Below are 18,928 nucleotides of genomic sequence, written 5' to 3'. Positions count from 1 at the left end.
CCACGCTGAGGCAGATCATCTCACTCACACCGGACAGCACCTGCTCTCAGGGACCCGCCTGCAGGAGGGTGGGAGCTGCCCAGTGGCAGCCACCTGCACCTGCTCCGCCCACGGGCCGGCATCCATGGACACGTGAGCCTTGTCGCCCTGGAGCCGGCACTGCCTCTGGGCAGACGTCCTCCACTCAGAGGAGAGGGTTCCTAGTGCCAAACTCAAGCGGTTTTCCCTTCCCACACGCAGCCAAGCATTCAAAACCGGCCCTTGTTTTTCTTGAACCGTATCTGGGCCGTGTACTTATTACGGAGTTTCTCCCCCTAGAATTTTGAGTTCCTTTTCCTCACTGAGAGAGAATTAATAACCATCTTCACTGTCATCCCGACTACGTTTGAAGATCTTCCACTTTTCGGGTGGCGACAGAGCCCACTCCGTCCCAGCAGCACCTGTGCTGACTCACACCAGTTCTCGCTCTGCTTTGGACCAGCCACTCCACGTTTGGGCCATAACTTCCGGTTTCCATCAGTTGAGGGTCAAAAACTCGTTGAACTCATCCAATTATATACCAAGCACTGTGCTGTCATTTTCATAAATTCTCTCATTTCTTACTCCTCGGGAAAGAAGGAGCATCACGTTAAAGATGCAAACAAGGAAACTGATGCACAGAGTTTTGACTATTGGGACAAGTGGTGTGGCCAGGATTAGAACCTGTGTCTGCTTGGCTCCAGAGGCAGGGCTCTTTCAAGCACATCAGAGCCGTTTCCGAATACCATGGTGCCGCCGTGCTAATTCCCTGCTGCCGCCAAGCTGCCGCCACACTGCCGTCACGTTACTATCAGCTGCCCATTCAGTTGCAGAAGACAAGGGGTCCATTGCTGGGAAAACACTGGCCGCATTTAGGACACGGAGGTCTGTGCTCCAGTCCCTGTTCCTATAGGACCCAAGTTTGAGTTGTTTTGGTCCAAACCCACATGAGGCCGGGGTGACTGAACAAGCCTCTCACACGTGTCCCAGGAGTTCCCTTCCCTGGTGAGTGGCAACCAGAGACCAAATCCTAGCATCCCCAGAACATCTCCCTGGGAGCAGGGGGACACGTCCACTCACTGTCCCCTACTTCAGTGTAACTCAATAAAAGTAGCCCAGTGGGCTACCTGAAGATGCTTTGAATATTTTTAAAATTTAATGATTGAATGTAGACCCACCTACGTCTGTTTCTTGTCGCACACGCAGACACACTCCAAGAGAGAACCCCCACTGTCAGACGCTGTTCACCACACATCGTTTCATACCGTTTGGCCTGATTTGATTTCTCCAGGGTCTCATATATTTTGACAAGTGCTTCCTCATCACTCTGATTCGGCACAGAAGCCAACAGTCCCCACCACTGGGTGCCAAATGGTCCGTTCAGCAAAGACTTATGGGGTCCTTCCCACAGCCCTGGAGGTGCTCTGGGCGCTGGAGATAGTGATGGAAATGTGCCATATCTGGTGGGTGCACACAGGGTAAAACCCCATATAACTGGATACGCACAAGCACAGATGAACACTAAGAAACCAGGGACATCAGAACAAGACTGGGGAGGGGGCCGTATCCATGCCAACATCTTGGGAAGAGATTGACTGTAGTTTTGCAAGATGTGCCTACTGAGGGAAGCTGGGTAAGGAGTATGGCGGGGTCTCTGCACGTTATTTCTTTTTTTTAATTTTAATTATTTATTTTTGGCTGCATTGGGTCTTCGTTGGTGCACGTGGGCTTTCTCTAGTTGTGGTGAGCGGGGGCTACTCTTCGTTGTGGTGCGCGGGCTTCTCATTGTGGTGGCTTCTCTTGTTGCAGAGCACGGGCTCTAGGCGCACGGGCTTCAGTAGTTGTGGCTTGCAGGCTCAGTAGTTGTGGTTTGCGGGCTCAGTAGTTGTGGCTCGCAGGCTCTAGAGCACAGGCTCAGTAGTTGTGGCGCACAGGCTTAGTTGCTCCGCGGCACGTGGGATCTTCCCAGACCAGGGCTCGAACCCGTGTCCCCAGCATTGGCAGGCGGATTCTTATCCACTGTGCCACCAGGAAAGCCCTCTCTGAGTTATTTCTTACAATCAGTGTGAATCTACAACTACAACAAAATAAAAAGCTAAATAATAATAAAGGGGGGGAGCCCAGATTTCTTCGCTTATCTCCAGAGACTCTGACCCAGTAGGTCTGGCTGGGCCTGGAGACGGACACAGAATGAACTCCCCAGGGACCTACAGGTCACCAGGACTGAGGGCCACCCCCCGAGCAATGACGTCCTGCAGCATCGCCCTCCCGGCCTCCCATCGTGGGAGGGTAGAGGCGGACATTTCCCAGAACGCCTCGACTTCAGCTGAGCATGTGTAGCTGCTTCTAACGTGACCACGCGGGTGAGCGACTCCCCTCACTTGTACCACCTGGTTTCTTTAAGGAGCTTCCAAACATTTTAACTGTCTCACTAACCAAATCGCGGGCGGTGCGGGCTTCCCCACCATACCCTCCTTGTTTAATTAACCCGCATCTCCCAGCGGCAGGGGCGGGCCGCACGCGCTGTGCTCTCCCCAGGCACATCCACGTCTCGGGCTCCCGGGCTGGGTCCTGACGGCTGTCGTGGGCACAGTGCCCGTGAACGAAGCGATTCAAGGGCACCGCGGTGATCAAGGGGGAGGGTAGCGATCGGGAGGCAGAGCACCGTGCTTTTTAATTATCTGCCGATCTCAACGGCAAAAACAATATTCACGTTCTGTTCAAGTTAATATGATTAACTATGATTAATAATTTTTCTCTGTGTACTTGGCGGAGTGGTGCTCAAAATTACGATTATAATAATACCTTGTCTTACAGAGTCCTTCCCCCAAAGAGTTCAAAATCTTCCAGAGGTTGCTTCGACTGATCTTTCAACATTGCTGTGCGAAGAAAAAATGTAAGACTATTGGCTCAGATTAATATACCCCATTTGGTTGGGGTTAAACTAAGACGAGAGATGGAAAGTAATGCATCAAAAGTCTGACATTTCCTCAGTGTCAATCCAGGGAGAGCTTCCAATTGCCCGTTAAGACTGTGTCTGTTGGGATATAAAATCTGACTGCACAACAGACATCTCAGCATCTTAACCCAGTGACACCCACTCGCCACTCACGTCACAGGCTCACGGACCGGGGTCCTTCCAACGTGTGGCTTGACCAGAGTGGCCACGGAGGCCTTGCTGACCTCCGCGTTCACCTGGCCGTGAGCACAGGGGGTTTAGGGCGAGTCCTGGGAGAAACGCAACGCAGGGCTGCTCTCGCGTTTGGCCCCAATCACGCGGCCAGAGGAACTGTAAAATCCTCAGAAATGCAGGTGTGCACAAGCACAGGTGAGCCTCTGCACCTAGAACAGCACGTCCACTGTCTCATCCCCACACTTGCGCTGCCAACTGCATCCACCTTCTTCAGGAAGTACATTGAAGGAGAGGAAACCGTGAAAAATAACTCGTGCCAACCCACACAGAACTTCAAAGTCTCACGAGGAAAGAAACAAGCCCCACTTGTTTCTATAGAGAATCTGCTTACCCCCCAGACTCACTTTCATTCCTTCCCTTTCTCCTTCTTAACAAAGATAACAAGTCACTTCTGGTGCCAGCCGAGATGGAGTAGGTCCACCCCAAGCCATCCCTCCACTGACCACAGCTGGAAGCCCAGACAGAATCCAAACAGAGTGTCTGGGGACCCTGAAACGTAGCCAAGAGCAGGCAGACTGGGGAGGGAAGCCAAACTGGAGGAATGGTCAGCACAGGGGCCAGCTGCTCAGTCCTTTCCCTCCTTTATCTCGGCTTTGTCCTAAATGCAGCCTGAGTCTCAGAACTCTTGGTGAGGGACCTCCCTGGTGGTCCAGTGGTAAAAAATCCACTTTCCAATGCAGGGGACCCAGACTCGATCCCTGGTCAGGGAACGAAGATCCCACATGCCGCAGGGCAACTAAGCCCGTGCACCGCAACTACTGAGCTCTCGCGCCTCAATGAGAGAGGCTGAGTGCCACAACTAGAGAGAGAAAACCTGCATGCCACAACTAGAGAAAAGCCCACTTGCCACAACGAAGAACCGATGCAGCCAAAAAAAACAAAGAAATAAAATAAATGAATATTTTTTTAAAAAAGAGAACTCTCAGTGAGCAGTACAGTAACTCCTGGCCAGAGGACGTGTGAAGGGGGACCTGAGAGGCAGAGCGCTGGGGGAGCCCAGGGTCCTTTCCCTCTTCCCTCTCCTGGCCCTGCTCCAAGGCGGCTCCATCATGAAGCCACAGCCACAGCCAAGGTGGGAGCTCCTAAAATGCCAAGAAAAGCCCACCTCTCTGGGGCAAACTGGGAAGATGGGCCCCTGTGCCCCACAGGATTGGGGGGTGCATGCTGCTTACCTTTCCTCTTTCTTTTGCCATTTGCCCTAAAAACTACCCCAGTTCTGTGAAACTGCAATACAGTGCATGGGGTGAGGTGGGGTGGGGATTGAATCTAAGGCTCAGAGGAACCAGAACTTTCCAGCCAAAGGACTGGGGTGTGGGGAGTACTGGGGAATTCCTGAGCGGAGAGGGTTCAGAAGATGCACTATTATGTGTGTGAGCTGACACATGTCCCCGACTTACTTCCAGCTGTGCAAGCAGGGGACCCACCCAAGGAAGTACAGCGAGGCTTTTAGACGGAGCTGATACTGAAATCGCTTCCCACAGGTGGTGGGAATGGCCCGGGGCAGAGGGTCTGACTCTAGAAAGTTTTAACGTTATTTCTGAAAAGGCAGCTCCCTTCACTTTATCACCTTTACCCCCAGCTCCGTCCAGCGGCCAGAGAAAGATGAGGGTCACCACCGTGGGCACCATCCTTGCAGAGGACGGGCAGCAGGCGCAGTGGACTGAGTGTTTCTCACTAACAGACCCCTCCGTCCCACCCAACGCCATCCCAAACGTCCTTCCACACAAGAGCTCAGGCCACTGTTGGTACTTTCAGTGGACTGACTGCACAAGGTCGGCGACCTCACTCTGTAATCTCCAGAGTTTGCTCCAAATTTGTAGGTTCTATTCTTTGGCTCGTTCCAAGGCAGCAAATCAGAATTCTCTTTATTTTAAAACCAGAAAAAAGGGCCTCCCGTGGGGGCACGGTGGTTAGGAATCCGCCCGCCAATGCAGGGGACACGGGTTCAAGCCCTGGTCCGGGAAGATCCCACATGCCGCAGAGCAACTAAGCCTGTGCGCCACAACTACTGAGCCTGCGCTCTAGAGCCCGTGAGCCACAACTACTGAGCCCACATGCCACAACTACTGAAGCCCATGCGCCTAGAGCCCGTGCTCTGCAACAAGAGAAGCCACCACAACGAGAAGCCCGTGCACCGCAACGAAGAGCAGCCCCCGCTCGCCGCAACTAGAGAAAGCCCGCACGCAGCAACAGAGACCTAATGCAGCCAAAAATAAAATATAAATTTATAAAAAAATAAACAGAAAAAAATAGTTTATACACAGAAGGAAAAGGAAATAAATCAGAATTCTCTATCTTCCTTTTGGAAGGGGAGAGAAGGAAAAAGGTATTGACTTGTACACGAGAACAGTTTACATCACGTGGGTGCTAGTTTTGTGGTTATAACGTTAAAGGTAGGTTAGTAAACTCTGGTGACTGGGGAGGCCGGCGGAAGGGAGCTCAGCTGATTGGATCATCCTAAGACACTTAACTCAGCGGCCTTGTGCGAATTCCTGATTTCAATAAATTAGCGGAAGAACATGTATAACATGTTCACTAAAACATCTTAAACTAATTTATGTGCTTCTTCCGAGTCTTAGCCACAGTCACCAACATCAGTGATCAGAGTTACACAGGTGGCGGGGGCTAACGGAGACTGAATTCTGCTGCACTTTTATAACCACAAAAGCGGCTGGGGTGAGCGTCTTCCAGGGAGATAAGGCCCCCCGTGTGCCTCCCGACCCCCCCACCCCACTATGGACACCCGGTCTCTCCAGCCTTGCAAATCGACCCCTATAGACTCCACTTTACCCATTATTATAACACAGCCCTCTGGCTGGTCTCGTTGTTTTCCAGGCAACCCTGAACAGCTGCTCAGGGAATGTCCTCAAATTCACAACCTGCGCCTAGCCTGGTGCGCACACACGCCAACCCTCTCGTTGGTTCCCCAGTGGCCACCGTGGGTGCAGCTCAATCCGCCCGCCCGGCATCCACAGCCCCATGGGCACCACCCGTCCTCCCGCATCTCCCGAGGCCGCGCGGCACCCAGCACAGCCTCGGTCTCTCGAGCTCCCTGTTTCCCTCAGGCCTCTTCCAGTGCCATCACTGGCCTCTTTGCCAATCTTTTACCTCTTCTGAAACCCTTGATATTTTATCTTATTTTAATTCTGCTTATGATTAAATCACACATTCGCCAGTCTGTTGCTTGCTTCTACTGTCAAAGAAAAACCAGAGCTGGATATCATGATGAAAACAGATTTTATTCAGGAGTAAGATGGGAGAAAAAAGGCGTCAGTACAGAAGCAGTACCACAGAAGCACATGGGGATTCACAGCCCAGGAGCGGCTGGGGCTGGAAAATTACTCAGAGGAACCATCAGGGATGTGGGAGGAGGAGGGAATTTGGGCACCGGACCCAGCAGCGTTCTCGCTGCAGGCAGACGCGGGACCCTCACCTGCGGGAGGAGACATCCCATTAGACAGGCAGATGGGGCGAGTCCCGCTAGACCAACTTAGCAGGACTCTTGCTGTGACCGGACAACGCAGAGATGGATACAGAGGCCCAAAAGTTGAGGGCTAGTTGAAAAGCTGATGGGGGCCTGCAGAGCGGGGTCAAGGAGAGAGTCCTGGTCGCTAGACTGTGAGCCCCGGGACAGGGACTCTGTCACCCCCTGCCGCCCTGTGCCTGGCACAGGTGCCCGCCCGCCCGCCGCGCTGCAGGGCGCTGAGCAGTGCCGAGGGCAGGTGGTGACACATGGGGTGTGTGTCCCCCTGGCTGAGCAGCAGCCCCATGCCTCCCACTCTCCCCGCCCCGGCGCCCGGGCCCCGGCTGGTGGCTGTGGTGCCGGGGCTGCTGGGTGCGGGCACTGAGCAAATGCTGGTCGAAGGAATGGACGAATCACTGACCCCTCGACACCTGGTTAAGGGACTGAGGCTGAGATAAGCGGGGAGAGTGGACTGGCCGTCGGAGGCTGTAAGGCCGTTTCCCTAGAGCAGCCGCGTCTAGTAGGGCCCCGGCCTGGGCCCCAGGCAGCGCTTCCATGCACATTTATGTGCCAGTGTGTGACTACAAATGCAAATCAAAGCTCACCCACCACAGGAGAAGTCGGGGGAGAGGGCCCTGGTCGTTTCCACCTGGAAATGAATTCCTCTCGGTGACAGGAGTGGCCGTTACACACACCACTTCAGAGGAATCCAGTGAGGGGAGTTTTTAGGACGCTCAGTATAACAAGCTCCGGGCGGCTGCTGTGTGAGGGCTACAGGTGGGAGAGCGCAGTGGCCAGTCCTGGGTAACACAGGCCCTCGTCAGGACGGGTGGACTCTCCCCAGGAATCGACGTCCCAAGCACGGGGCAGCGAGGGTCCTGGTGACACTGCTGTCGTGGGGACAACCTGAAAGAAGCTGCCACTTCTTGGGGTTCTGCATTGGGCCAGGCACTGTTCTCTTTTCATACATTATAACGTGAACCCTGAGGACACTGTTACGTGAGTAGGTACCACTATCCCCACTTTACAGGTGGGGAAACTGAGGCACACGGGAGGTGAGCCATCCTCCGACGGGAAGCGGCAGGTCTGAGCCCAGGCCCCAAGCTCTGCAAGGCCCCCTGCACAAGCGTGCCTGCCCCGACCCTCGTGGCGACCCGCTGGTGGGCAGAGCAAATCCTGCCCTCTCGATGGGTGAAGGAGAACGCTCGGAGGACACCGACAACAACCCCTCCGTCCTAATCCACCTCGCTCTCCTCTGGAATGGGTCCCTGGCGGGCTCACCCTCAGAGCGGATGTCCTGGGAGAGAGGACGTCCCGGGGGAGGGAGGATGTCCCGGGGAGAGGTCACCCCAGGGTAGAGGATGCCCCGGGAGCTGAGCCTTTCTGCTCTGGTCTGCTTCCGATGCATGGGCAGGAGTGTTGAAGGTAAGGGCTTCACAAAACTCGGATGGCTGTGGATGGACCGTCTGCTCTTTAGAGGCTGGTCTGTCGGGCGCTTTGGCCGCTGGCTGGGGACACAGTCTGAAGGAGGAAAGGGTCCAAAGAGCTCGACAGAAAGGTGGCTCGGCAGCACCTGGACGGTGCCCGGGTGCCACACGCGCCAACCACAGCTCCCACACTAGCCTCTAGGAGTGCTCGGGCTGCGTCACTGCCTTTGGGAGGGGACGTGATGGGCCAGGCTCCTGTCCGGATCTCGCCAGGACGACTGCTTTTTGGCACCTGGAATGCGTTCCACCCTACCTGCAACACATCATTCCTCGAACCACCGCAGGCTCTTTCCCTATTGGATTTTTAAGCACTTTCAGTCCTCTCCCTTAATAAGACGACCCCAACAAGCTAAAGTTTAAATAAAGCAGTAACTCACTTTAACCTGTCTTCAGTTTATCACACCCAACATCTTGAATATTTCAAAAGGAGCACACATTAACAGTTTTTAGACAAGGATGCATGAAGGTCACCCAGGATGATGGATGCGGCCCAACTGTCGTGAAGACAGAGTGCCCTGCAGTGCGGACGCCTGAGAGGCACCGTCCCCTGGGAGTCTGCACGAGTCCCTTGAGGTGGGGTCTGTGCTGACTTCACGGGGCATAAATGTCCATCAGATCCTCCATTCCTAGCAGGATTCTGCACAGCAGTTAATCTTATCTTAATCATCCAGGGCATGGGAGCTCCAAGCATCAGCCCTGGAACCTTCCTGAGGCTGCAAGTAATTATCTGGGCTGCAGGCAAGCCCAAGGCAGCTGGAGGAGGTGCAGGGCGCCAGGGCTCCAATCTCCGCTTCCTCTGACAGGGTCCCCTCACTGCTGGGACACGGGGTCCCTAGACTCAGACTCTGTACCCCGGATATGAGTGTCCTTGACTGACATTCCTCCTCCTCCATGTGTTTTTGCATAAATGGACTAAATTGTGGGCTCTTCCGAGGCAGGACAATGCTTCATTTGTTTTACATCCCTAGTACTTTATATCCCAAGAGCCCAAAGCCCAATATATGTTTGTTAAAGTGATGACCTCAAATACTACTTTGCCAAGACAGATCCTACGGCACTCTTCCCTGAACACCTGCGATAGACCAAATTTTAAGAATAAGCCCAAATGTTGTCATTCCATTGTTTAACAGTATTCTCTTAAAATTTTTTGGAGTTTTGTATAAGGTTCAGATCATTTTTGGAATTAAGGCTATCTATTCACTTAGCAACAACATTTGTTAGAGGTCTCTGGCCCCAGCACTGTGCTAGGTACAGATAATTCAAAGATAAAAATAAAATATTTGCATTAAGAAAAAAGAAAGATGTCACATAAGCAACCTAACTTTCCATCTCAAGGAACTAGAAAAAGAACAAACTAAGCTCAGAGTTAGCAGAAGGAAGAAAATAATAAAGGTAAGAGCAGAAATAAATGAAATAGAAACCAGAAAAACAATAGAAAAGATCAATACAACTAAGCTGTTTCTTTGAAAGGTTAAACAAAATTGGCAAACTTTTAGCCAGACTCCCCAAGAAAAAAAGAGAGAGGGCTCAAATAAATAAAATCAGAAATGAAAGAGATGTTACAACTGATACCACAAAAACACAAAGGATCATAAGAGATTATTATCAGCAATTAAACACCAACAAATTGCTTGACCTACAAGGAATGGATACATTCCTAGAAACATACAACCTACCAAGAAGAAACTGAAAATCTGAACAGACCAATAACAAGTAAGGAAACTGAATCAGTAATCAAAAACCTCCCAACAAAGAAAAGCCCAGGGCCAGACGGCTTCACTGGTGAATCCTACCAAACACTTGAAAAAGAATTAACACCAATCCTTCTCAACTCTTCTAAACATCTGAAGGGCAGGGAACACTTCCAAACTCATTTTACTAGGCCATCATTAGCCTGGCAGCAAAGCCAGATAAGGGCACTACAAGAAAACTATAGGCCAGTATCCCTGATGAATACAGATGCAAAAATTCTCAGGAAAACATTAGTAAATCAAATTCTGCAACACATTGAAAGGATCATGCACCATAATCAAGTGGGATTTATCCCTGGGACGCAAGGATGGTTCAACATACGCAAGTCAATAAATGTGATACACCACAGAACAGAATAAAAGATAAAAGGATATGAGCATCTCAACAGATGCAGGAAAAGCATTTGACAAAATTCAACATCTTTTCATGATAAAACTCAGAAAATTAGGTGCAGAAAGAACATAATTCAACATAATAAAGGCCATACATGGCAAGCCCACAGATAACACCATACTCAACAGTGAAAGACTGAAAGCTTTCCTTCTACAATCAGGAAAAAGACAAGAATGTTCATTCTCACTACCCCTATTCAACATGCTACTGGAAGTCCTAGCCAGAGCAATTAGGCAAGAAAAAGAAATATACGGCATCTAAACTTAATCGACGTAAAACTGTCTCTGTTTGCAGATGACATGATCTTATATAGAGAAAACTCTAAAGATTCCACCAAAAAAAACTGTTAGAAACTAAAAAACAAATTCAGTGAAGTTGTCAGATATAAAATCAACATACAAAATTAGTTGTGTTTCTTTACACTAAAAACAAACTATCTGAAAAAGAAATTAAGGAAAAAATCATGGGCTTGTTTCCCACGATTTTGTACAACAGTATCAAAAAGAATAAAATAGGAATAAATTTAACCAAGGAGGTGAAACCTCAGTACACTGAAAACTATAAAACATTGATGAAAAAAACTGAAAACACAAATAAATGGAAATATATTCTGTATTCATGATTTGAAAGAATCAATACTGTTAAAATGTCTATACTACCCAAAATGGTCTAGAAATTCAATATTGTTAAAATGTCTATACTACCCAAAATGGCCTAGAAATTCAATGGAATTCCTGTGAAAACTGCAGTGGTATTTTCCACAAAAATAGAAAAAACAATCCTAAAATTCCTATGGAACCTTAAAGTCCCTGAATAGCCAAAGAAATATTGGGCAAGAAGAACAAAGCTGGAGGCATCACACTTCCTGATTTCAAGTTCTACTATTACGGTGTGGTAATCAAAAGCATTAAAAAAAAAGACAAATGGACCAATGGAACAGAAATAAACTCATGTGTATATGGTCAACTAATCTTTGACAAAGGCTACAAGAATACACAATGAAGAAACCATAGTCTCTTCAATAAATGGAGTTGGGAAAACTGGGTATTCACCCAGTGAAATTGGACTCAATACCAATGACCAAAATTAAATTGAAATGGATTAAAGATTCAACATAAGACCTGAAACTGTAAAATACCTGGAAGGAAACATAGGAGAGAAGTTCCTTGACATTGGTCTTGGCAATGATTTTTTCAATAAGACCCCAAAAGCACAGGCAGTAAAAGCAAAAATAAATAAGTGTGATTATATCACATTATACAGCTTCTGTACAACAAAGGAAACAATCAACAAAATGAAAGGCAACTTACAGAATATGGGAGAGTACACGTGGAAACCATATATGTGGGAAGAGGTTAATATTCAAAATATTTAAGAACTCGTACAACTCAATAGCAAAAAAACAAAAACAAAAACCACCCAGATAATCAGAATAAAAAATCGGCCAAGTACCCGAATACAGATTGCTCAAAAGAAGACACAGAGATGGCCAAGAGCTATATGAAAAGGTGCTCAACATCACTGATCATCAGGGAAATGCAACTTAAACCCACAGTGAGAGGTCATCTCACACCTGTTAGAATGGTCATCATCAGAAAGACAAAAGGTAAGTGTTGGGACGATGTGGAGAAAAGGGAATCCTTGTGCACTGTTGGTGTGAATGTAAAATGGTACAGCCATTATCAAAGACAGCATGGAGGTTCCTCAAAAAATTAAAAATAGAACTACCATAAGATCCAGCAATCATTACCTCTGTGTACTCACCCAGAGGAACTGAAATCAGGGTCTTGAAGAGATACCTGCACCCCTATGTTCATAGCAGCACTATTCGTAATAGCCAAGACAGGCAAACGTCCTAAGTGTCCCCTGACGGATGAATGGATAAAGAAAATGTGGTATGTACATACAATGGACTATTATGCAGCCTTAGAAAAGATCATCTTGTCATTTGTGACAACATGGACGGACCTGGAAGGACAGTATGTTAAGTGAGGGGTCCCCAACCCCCCGGCCGTGGACCGGTACGGGTCCGGTCCGCACAGCGGGAGGTGAGTGGCAGGTGAGCGAGTGAAGCTCCTTCTGCCGCTCCCCATTGCTCGCATCACCGCCTGAACCATCCCCCCTTCCCCGGTCCATGGAAAAACCGTCTTCCACGAAAGCTGTCTCTGGTGCCAAAAAGGCTGGGGACCGCTGTGTTAAATGAAATAAGCCAGACAGAGGAAGACAAATGCTGTGTAATCGCACTTACGTGTGGAATCACAAATAGTCCAACTCAGAGTAACAGAGAGTAGAATGGCGGTTGCTGGGGACTGAGGGGAGGGGGGACTGGGGAGACATAGGTCAGCCTGCATGCCAACCCCGCCCAGCCAGTGTCACTCTGTCACCCTGCCTGATGTCGGGACACACTGCAGAGGCGGTAAAACGCTGGTCGCCAGGGAGGCCATGGGGCACGGCTCTGAGTGACGCCACCACTTAGTCCACGTCGCAGGGCTGTCCCAACCCCAAAGGAATCGGCCCGAGGAGGCTAACGCAGACCCCTGCAGGCCGGTCATGTGCCTGTGCCTGGCCGGCCGGCCTGTGTTCAGAAGTGCCCGGAGCCCAACACCCACCAAAGAAGCCAGACTGACTTTGCGGTCTGGAGGCGGAGCCAGAGAGGAGCTGGCCCGCAGTTCCTCTGGAGACAGGATGGGGATTAACAACTTATTGGACACCTGCTCGTCCCGGGACCTTGCGTGTGTCAAACAATTTAGCCTGCATCTTTAGGTGAGGGCATTATTATCTTTTTACAGTTGAGGAAACTAAGGCCCAGAACAAGGAGACCCCCCCAAATGTCCCACTTAGTAAAGGGGCTGTGACCCAGGCCCTCTGGCTGCAAATCCCACACACCCGGTTCCTGCTCTGAACGATACTAAGAAGTGGGGGTATCCCCTCGCACGTGTGACGGGCTCCAAGGTCGTCGCTGAGTCCGGCTGACCCAGGAGAGCTGCACGGGCCGGGGGCGGGGTGCCACTTCTGCCCGCCAGCGGCGTCAGGGACCCGCCCACGAGCACGGCCACCCACTGCCCTGTGTTTTTCTCTGTCTGTCTGATTAACATTAAACAAAATGAATTTCCCCGTGGCCAACTGCAGAGCTGCTCCAGAAGGCCCGGCTTCTGGATGGTCCTACAGGATGGCTGTGCCGCCCAGGAACAATCCAATGTCCTCGGTCATGGCCAGAGCTGAAGATCACCCTGTGGCCTGGAGAGGGTGGCTGGGGGAAGCTGGCCGTGCCCTGAGCAGCCCTAGCGCTAACTCTGAGCACTCCGGGGGCAGGACGGGGAGTGTCCTGCCAGGAGCCTGGGGCCCCGAGCGCACGAGCCAGCGTCGGAGCTAGAGAGCCTTGAGTCACAAGTGAGCTTCCCCGTGTTGTGCATGAAGCCGGGAGGGGAAAAGGAACTCCACCCATGTCGCCTGGCCAGAAAGTGACCACTCGCCATTCTGTGACCACACGATGGCAACGCCGCTGCATCCTGGCCATGAGCTCCTCTGCCCCTCTGGGCCCGGTTCCTTCCCAGGGATGTCAGGAAACACGAGCCCCATGTGGACCCGCGGGCTGCCTTGTTCAGGCACTGCGGGGTGCCGACTCGGTGGCTGCACGCGTGCCAGGCGCTGTGCCAGGACACCAGGGTCCCCACCGGGAAAGAAGGAACCCGTGAGGCCCACACCGGCTGCTGAGGACCACGGCCAAGGACGGAGGGGACTGGTCCAGAAAAGAGGACCGCGGGGACCTCGGGCAGTGGTGCTTCCCGTGCACTCGAGCCGGACCCAAGACCACGCACGGGGCAGGCGGGGCCAGGTGACAGCAGTCGCCCTGGTCAGTGGGAGCGGCAGTTTTCACCCGAGATGCAAGCAAGACATGGCGTCAACTTTGACCACGTCTGGCAGATGCTGAGCCTGAGGACAGCGAAGAGGAGGCTCCCTGCCCACAGGAACCCTCCCACGGGCAGGAGGTGGCGGCTGTTTGCTCTGGCCTCTGGTGCCGGGCCCCTGTCGGCTCCCGTGGGAGCACCCAGCACCCCGCAGCCACCACAAAGCACAATTTAAACGGCACCGAATGACAAGAGGAAGGCACCCTGCACGTGACCATTTTCCATACACTTATTAAGCGGTAAGACACAACAGGGCGTGAATTATTATGCAATAGCTCCTGCCTCGAAGCGATTTCAGACACAGAAGTCAGAGGATTCATCATTATCATATATTCAGTTCTATTTTTCTTTTTCAAGCCCTAAAAAATCATGTCTAAATCTCCTAAACCCATCACGGCTACATCAAAGAGTGGATGGGCCGTGAGCTTCAACAGTTGAAAATACACCACAGCTGCTGAGCAGGAAGAGCTCTTACGAGTTCTTCACTTCGGGTCTGGGTTCTGTCACTGGAGATGAAGGTAAGTATCCTGATTCTTACTGTGCTTAAAAAACAAGGCAAGAGAAGGAAGCTGCCAGGGAAAGGCCCCGTGGGTTCAGGTGTAGGAGGGGCCCGAGGCCCAAGGCTCCTGCATGGGGGTGCCGGTGCAGACAGGGCCTCGCGTCGCTATAGCTGGTCGCAGCCCTTGAGGCCCTCCCCAGGCCTCCACACGGGGCTCTGTCCCGTCCCAAGGATTTGTCGCGCCCCACCGTGTGGCGGGAATTCCACTAAGCCCCGGGAGTCCACCCCACCAAAGCGCCCCTGCTCCCGGCGGCGGCGCCGATGCCTAGCGGGCCCAGCGGGGGGTTCGTTAGCTGGCGGAGAGCAGTGATGCTGGAGAAAAGAGGGTGCGACACGGGGTGATTCTGCCGAAGTCCCTGATGCTGCCTCTCTTGTCCTGGTAACTGGCTTCGAACACTTTTAACAACAGCTGATTACTACAAGCCTCAAGTGTCCTGGTTATTTTCTGAATGAAGCGCCGGCAAGCCCCTGCTTCCCTGCAATTAGTCGGAGGTGCTGCCACCCACCGCTGACATTTACAAAATGATCGCACTGTGTCAGGAGGGCCCAGGACACGCTGCTCTAGCAGCCCGGGGAGCCGACGCCCACCCTGGCCTTGGGGAGCCCGCAGTCGTGCACAGGCGAACAGGAGCCACTGGCCGTACCCGGGCCTCAGTCACACCCGCACGCGTGTGCACGGCTGCCCGTGGAGCGAGGTGCCCTGCCTGCATCTCCCTCAGTCTCGGAACCCAGAAGCCCCATGCTGCATGGGTCCAGAGCGACGCAGACGAGCACCCCGTCCGCCGGCGTGTGACTGCAGGCCTGTCCCCCCGGGAGGAAGCCGTGAGCCCCGAGTGGTCCTGACGGGTGGCCGAGCAGAGAGCAGCAGCTTGTCCCTGAAGGCCTCTCGGGCGACAACACCCCGCCTGGGCCGCCGGTCGCGTGCCCTTGGAGAGCCAGGGGCTTGGGTCCCTCCCCACACGCCTGCTGCAGGCCCCCCGGGAAACCTAGCAGCCTGGGAGCCAGGGCTTTGCAGGACTGAGACCCACACCCTGCGCTGGCCGGGGGCCGGCCCCTCCCCCTGCCACACGGCCTGCAGGAGCTGCTGCCTCCTCAGATCCCTCCCTGCGAGGAGACGGGAATCGTCTAAGAAACACCTGGGCCGTTCAAGCAGGCTCCGGCCCCATCAGCGAGCTGCCCTATATCAGAATGTCTGCGTCTGGCCCTCCCGGGAATCCGGGTCCGCGGAGCTCTTCTTCAGAAGACGGAGCCTGGGGTTTATGTTCCTCCGCCTTCCATTCTCTGTCCTCTTCTCCACGGGTCCACCCATCTGGGTGCTGTGGATGAACGGGCTCCTCCCAAATTCACGTGTTGAAGCCCTAACCTTCAAGGAGGAGGTCTTTGGGAGGTGGTGAGCTCACAAGGGTGGAGACCTCATAAAAGGGACCCAGGGAACTCTCTTCCTCTCTCTCCCTGTGAGGACACAGCCAGGAGGCACCTTCTGCAGGCCAGGAAGCTGGCCCTCCCCAGAGCCCAAGCCCGGATGTCCAGCCCCAGAGCTGTGAGGTGTCAGCCATGGGCGGAGTTCTGTCACAGCCGCCGGGTGGGGCTCAGGTACTGGGGAAGGCCCACCGCCCGGCGCCGATGAGAGTACGGGGTCTCCCAGCCCGCCTCTGGGCCCCCACTCCCAGTCCACTGCTTACTGCGTGTGGCCCCTTGAGGCCTCACCAGCATCTCAAACTACAGCCTGAAACGGAATTATCACCACCACAGCCACAAATAAAGATTCGTGTCTCCTCCGTCCCATCCTGTCAGAGTCACCTCCATCCTCTGAGTCATGCGAGAAATCAAGCTCTAAACCCAGAGGCGTCCCTACTCCTCCATCGCCCCTGCCCCCACTCGCTGATGGTGTTTCCAAGGTGACTCCTGCATCCTTCGTCCAGGCTTTCTAAGCGCCTCCTGCCGCCATTCTCTCCACGTCCTTGCTGGGTCACGGGGGCAGCGGGACAGGGCTTCTGGATCACGAGTGGTCAGCGCACGCACCCTGCTGGCCCCTTGAGACACGCAAGGCCAAGGACGGCAACCGAACCGACCAGCGGCCTCTCTGCACACCCTCCCCACCCGACACCTGCGACGGGCACGCCCGACACTCCGGCGCTCCTCTGCTCTGCCCAGGCTGTGCCTCTCCTGGGGGCCTTGCGGGGATGACGTCGGGGTCTCAGGGGATAGGACGGTCGCCCGACTCACTGGGGCACGTCCCCGTGGGCAGAGCAAAGAGGTCAATAAGCTCTGACGGCCCCAACGCTTGTGATGCCGGGTGAAGGTGACTCCGTTTACAGCCGCACACAAGCCAGGTGCCATGAATCTGCCGATCTCCTCCTGGAACCTTCCCGGCTGTGACCGGATCACGCGAGCTCAGCCTCCCACTGCCCACTGCACCCCTCAGCCCTCCCTCCCGCCCGCTGGGGGTGGGGGTCATGCTGAGTTTTGGGCACGTCGGTTTGGGATGCAGCGCATCCTGAGTGCAGCTAGACCCAGGGAATGCTTTCTGGCTTCATGTGAAACCTGGAAAGTCGTTAATTCCACTGTTTTCTCCATCGAGATATTTGAGCGTAGAAGGAAGGCTCCCACCTTGCTCACGCAGGGAGAGCCTCACCCTCCTTTCCCTGCGGCACAGGTGGCCAGCGGGCTCCTGCTCTTCTCCACAGTTGTGGCCCAACACAGCCCTCACTGGTCTGTGATAAAATTCCCTATGGACCCCACTCCTGCAGCGCCCTCCCCAGGCCCCCTCACCCTTCATGACTTGGAGCTTCCGGGGGACCAGAGACTCTTCCTGCCTCCTTCCTGCTTCTGCCCAGAGCCCCCAGGGTGCCCCCACCTCCACGGCAATCTGATCACGCCACATGAGCACACACGTGACTCGCCTAAGAAACACCTGGGCTGTTTAAGCAGGTTCCAGCCCCACCAGGGAGCTGCGTTCTGACCCTCCCGGTAATTCCAGTCCGGGGAGCTCTGTGCGCCATCCTCTCCTGTCTCCAGTCATTCTCATCCAGGGGAGCCAGGGCAACCTATCCACCCATCCCCCCTCCCTCCACCCATCTGGTCCTAAACTGTGCACTGAGGGACAGCAGTGAACAGAGAACAGGTTTTGGGCCCCCATGACACAGTCCGCTGCACCATTAACATTTATCAATACTTCCCACATGGGTAAGTGCCATGCAGAAGGAAGTCATATGAGAGAGAATAACAAGGAGGAACTACTTTAGATCTAGTGGTCGGGGAAGCTCTCTGGGGATTTATACTGAGTCTTGAAGGAGGAGCAGAGCTAACCAGGCAAAAACAAAACGGCACCTTCTCCGTGCCTTGATCACAAAGGAGCACGCCCCATCTTCAAGGAGGGTTCATTTGAAAACTAGAGACGGCGTCATCTTCCCATGATATAGCTTCAGCCACGTCACCCTTGGGCACCAAACTTCCCACAGCCCTGACAGCCTGTGTCCCTCCAAAGGAGTGCCTAGACAGCGCAGTCTGCTTAGAGGCATCCCCGCCCCTGGTCCGCCGGCTTTTCCCGTGCTCTCCTGAGGCTGAAATCCATGGAGCGGTGCTGAGTCACTTACCTCTGTCTATTCATCTTCTTTCCTTTTTTGTTCCTCCTTCCCAACAATGTATCCTTTTACTATGGGGATTATTTTAGGCTGATTATTATGAAGAAGCAGAAGACTCAGGAAGAAGTCTTGCTTTTTATCCCCCCCTTTCCCGCCTAAAGGAGTGTAGATAAAGGGCCTGGTCCAGGAAGTGCAGTATCACCAGAGATGCCCACAAAGAATACTGGTGGGGTTGGGGGGGGGTGTGCTGCAGGGCCTGGAGACCAAAGTCCCATCCACGTCCCACTGTCTGCATGGCCCAGCAAACACTTGTTTACCAAACATGTGTTTTTCCACTTCCGTGTGAACCTCTCCTCCCCTGTGAAGTCCCAGACCCTCCCCGCTGCCTCAGATGGCTCAGGCCTCCACTGCCCAGCCTGTCCTGGGGTCTCGGTTTTCTCATGAGGCCTCTGAACCTACATAATTAAATTTGATTTTCTCTGGTTATCTGTCTCAAGTCAATTTAATTCTTAGGCTCAGCCAGAAGAATCTAGAAAGGGTAGAGAGAAAACTTTTCCTTCCACAACATATC

At 53.0% G+C, this 18,928-nt stretch overlaps 1 long non-coding RNA gene across 2 annotated transcripts; it reads left to right on the top strand.

Annotated features, from left to right (window-relative positions):
• Window positions 1-1,541: 1,541 nt before the first annotated feature.
• LOC112407578 (uncharacterized) lies at window positions 1,542-3,965 on the top strand. 2 transcript variants are annotated; one of them, XR_003004799.1, is made up of 3 exons: window positions 1,542-1,651; window positions 2,177-2,381; window positions 2,836-3,965. It is a non-coding gene; the product is annotated as an uncharacterized LOC112407578 (long non-coding RNA). The 2 variants fall into 2 exon arrangements; XR_003004800.1 differs by having other exon boundaries at window positions 1,548-1,651; window positions 2,180-2,381.
• The last annotated feature ends 14,963 nt before the right edge of the window (window positions 3,966-18,928 follow it).

The sequence above is a fragment of the Neophocaena asiaeorientalis genome, unplaced genomic scaffold (assembly GCF_003031525.2).
Source record: "Neophocaena asiaeorientalis asiaeorientalis breed wild unplaced genomic scaffold, Neophocaena_asiaeorientalis_V1.1 scaffold703, whole genome shotgun sequence".
Classification (NCBI taxonomy): Eukaryota; Metazoa; Chordata; class Mammalia; order Artiodactyla; family Phocoenidae; genus Neophocaena; species Neophocaena asiaeorientalis.
This window is presented reverse-complemented; position numbering and strand designations above follow the sequence as displayed.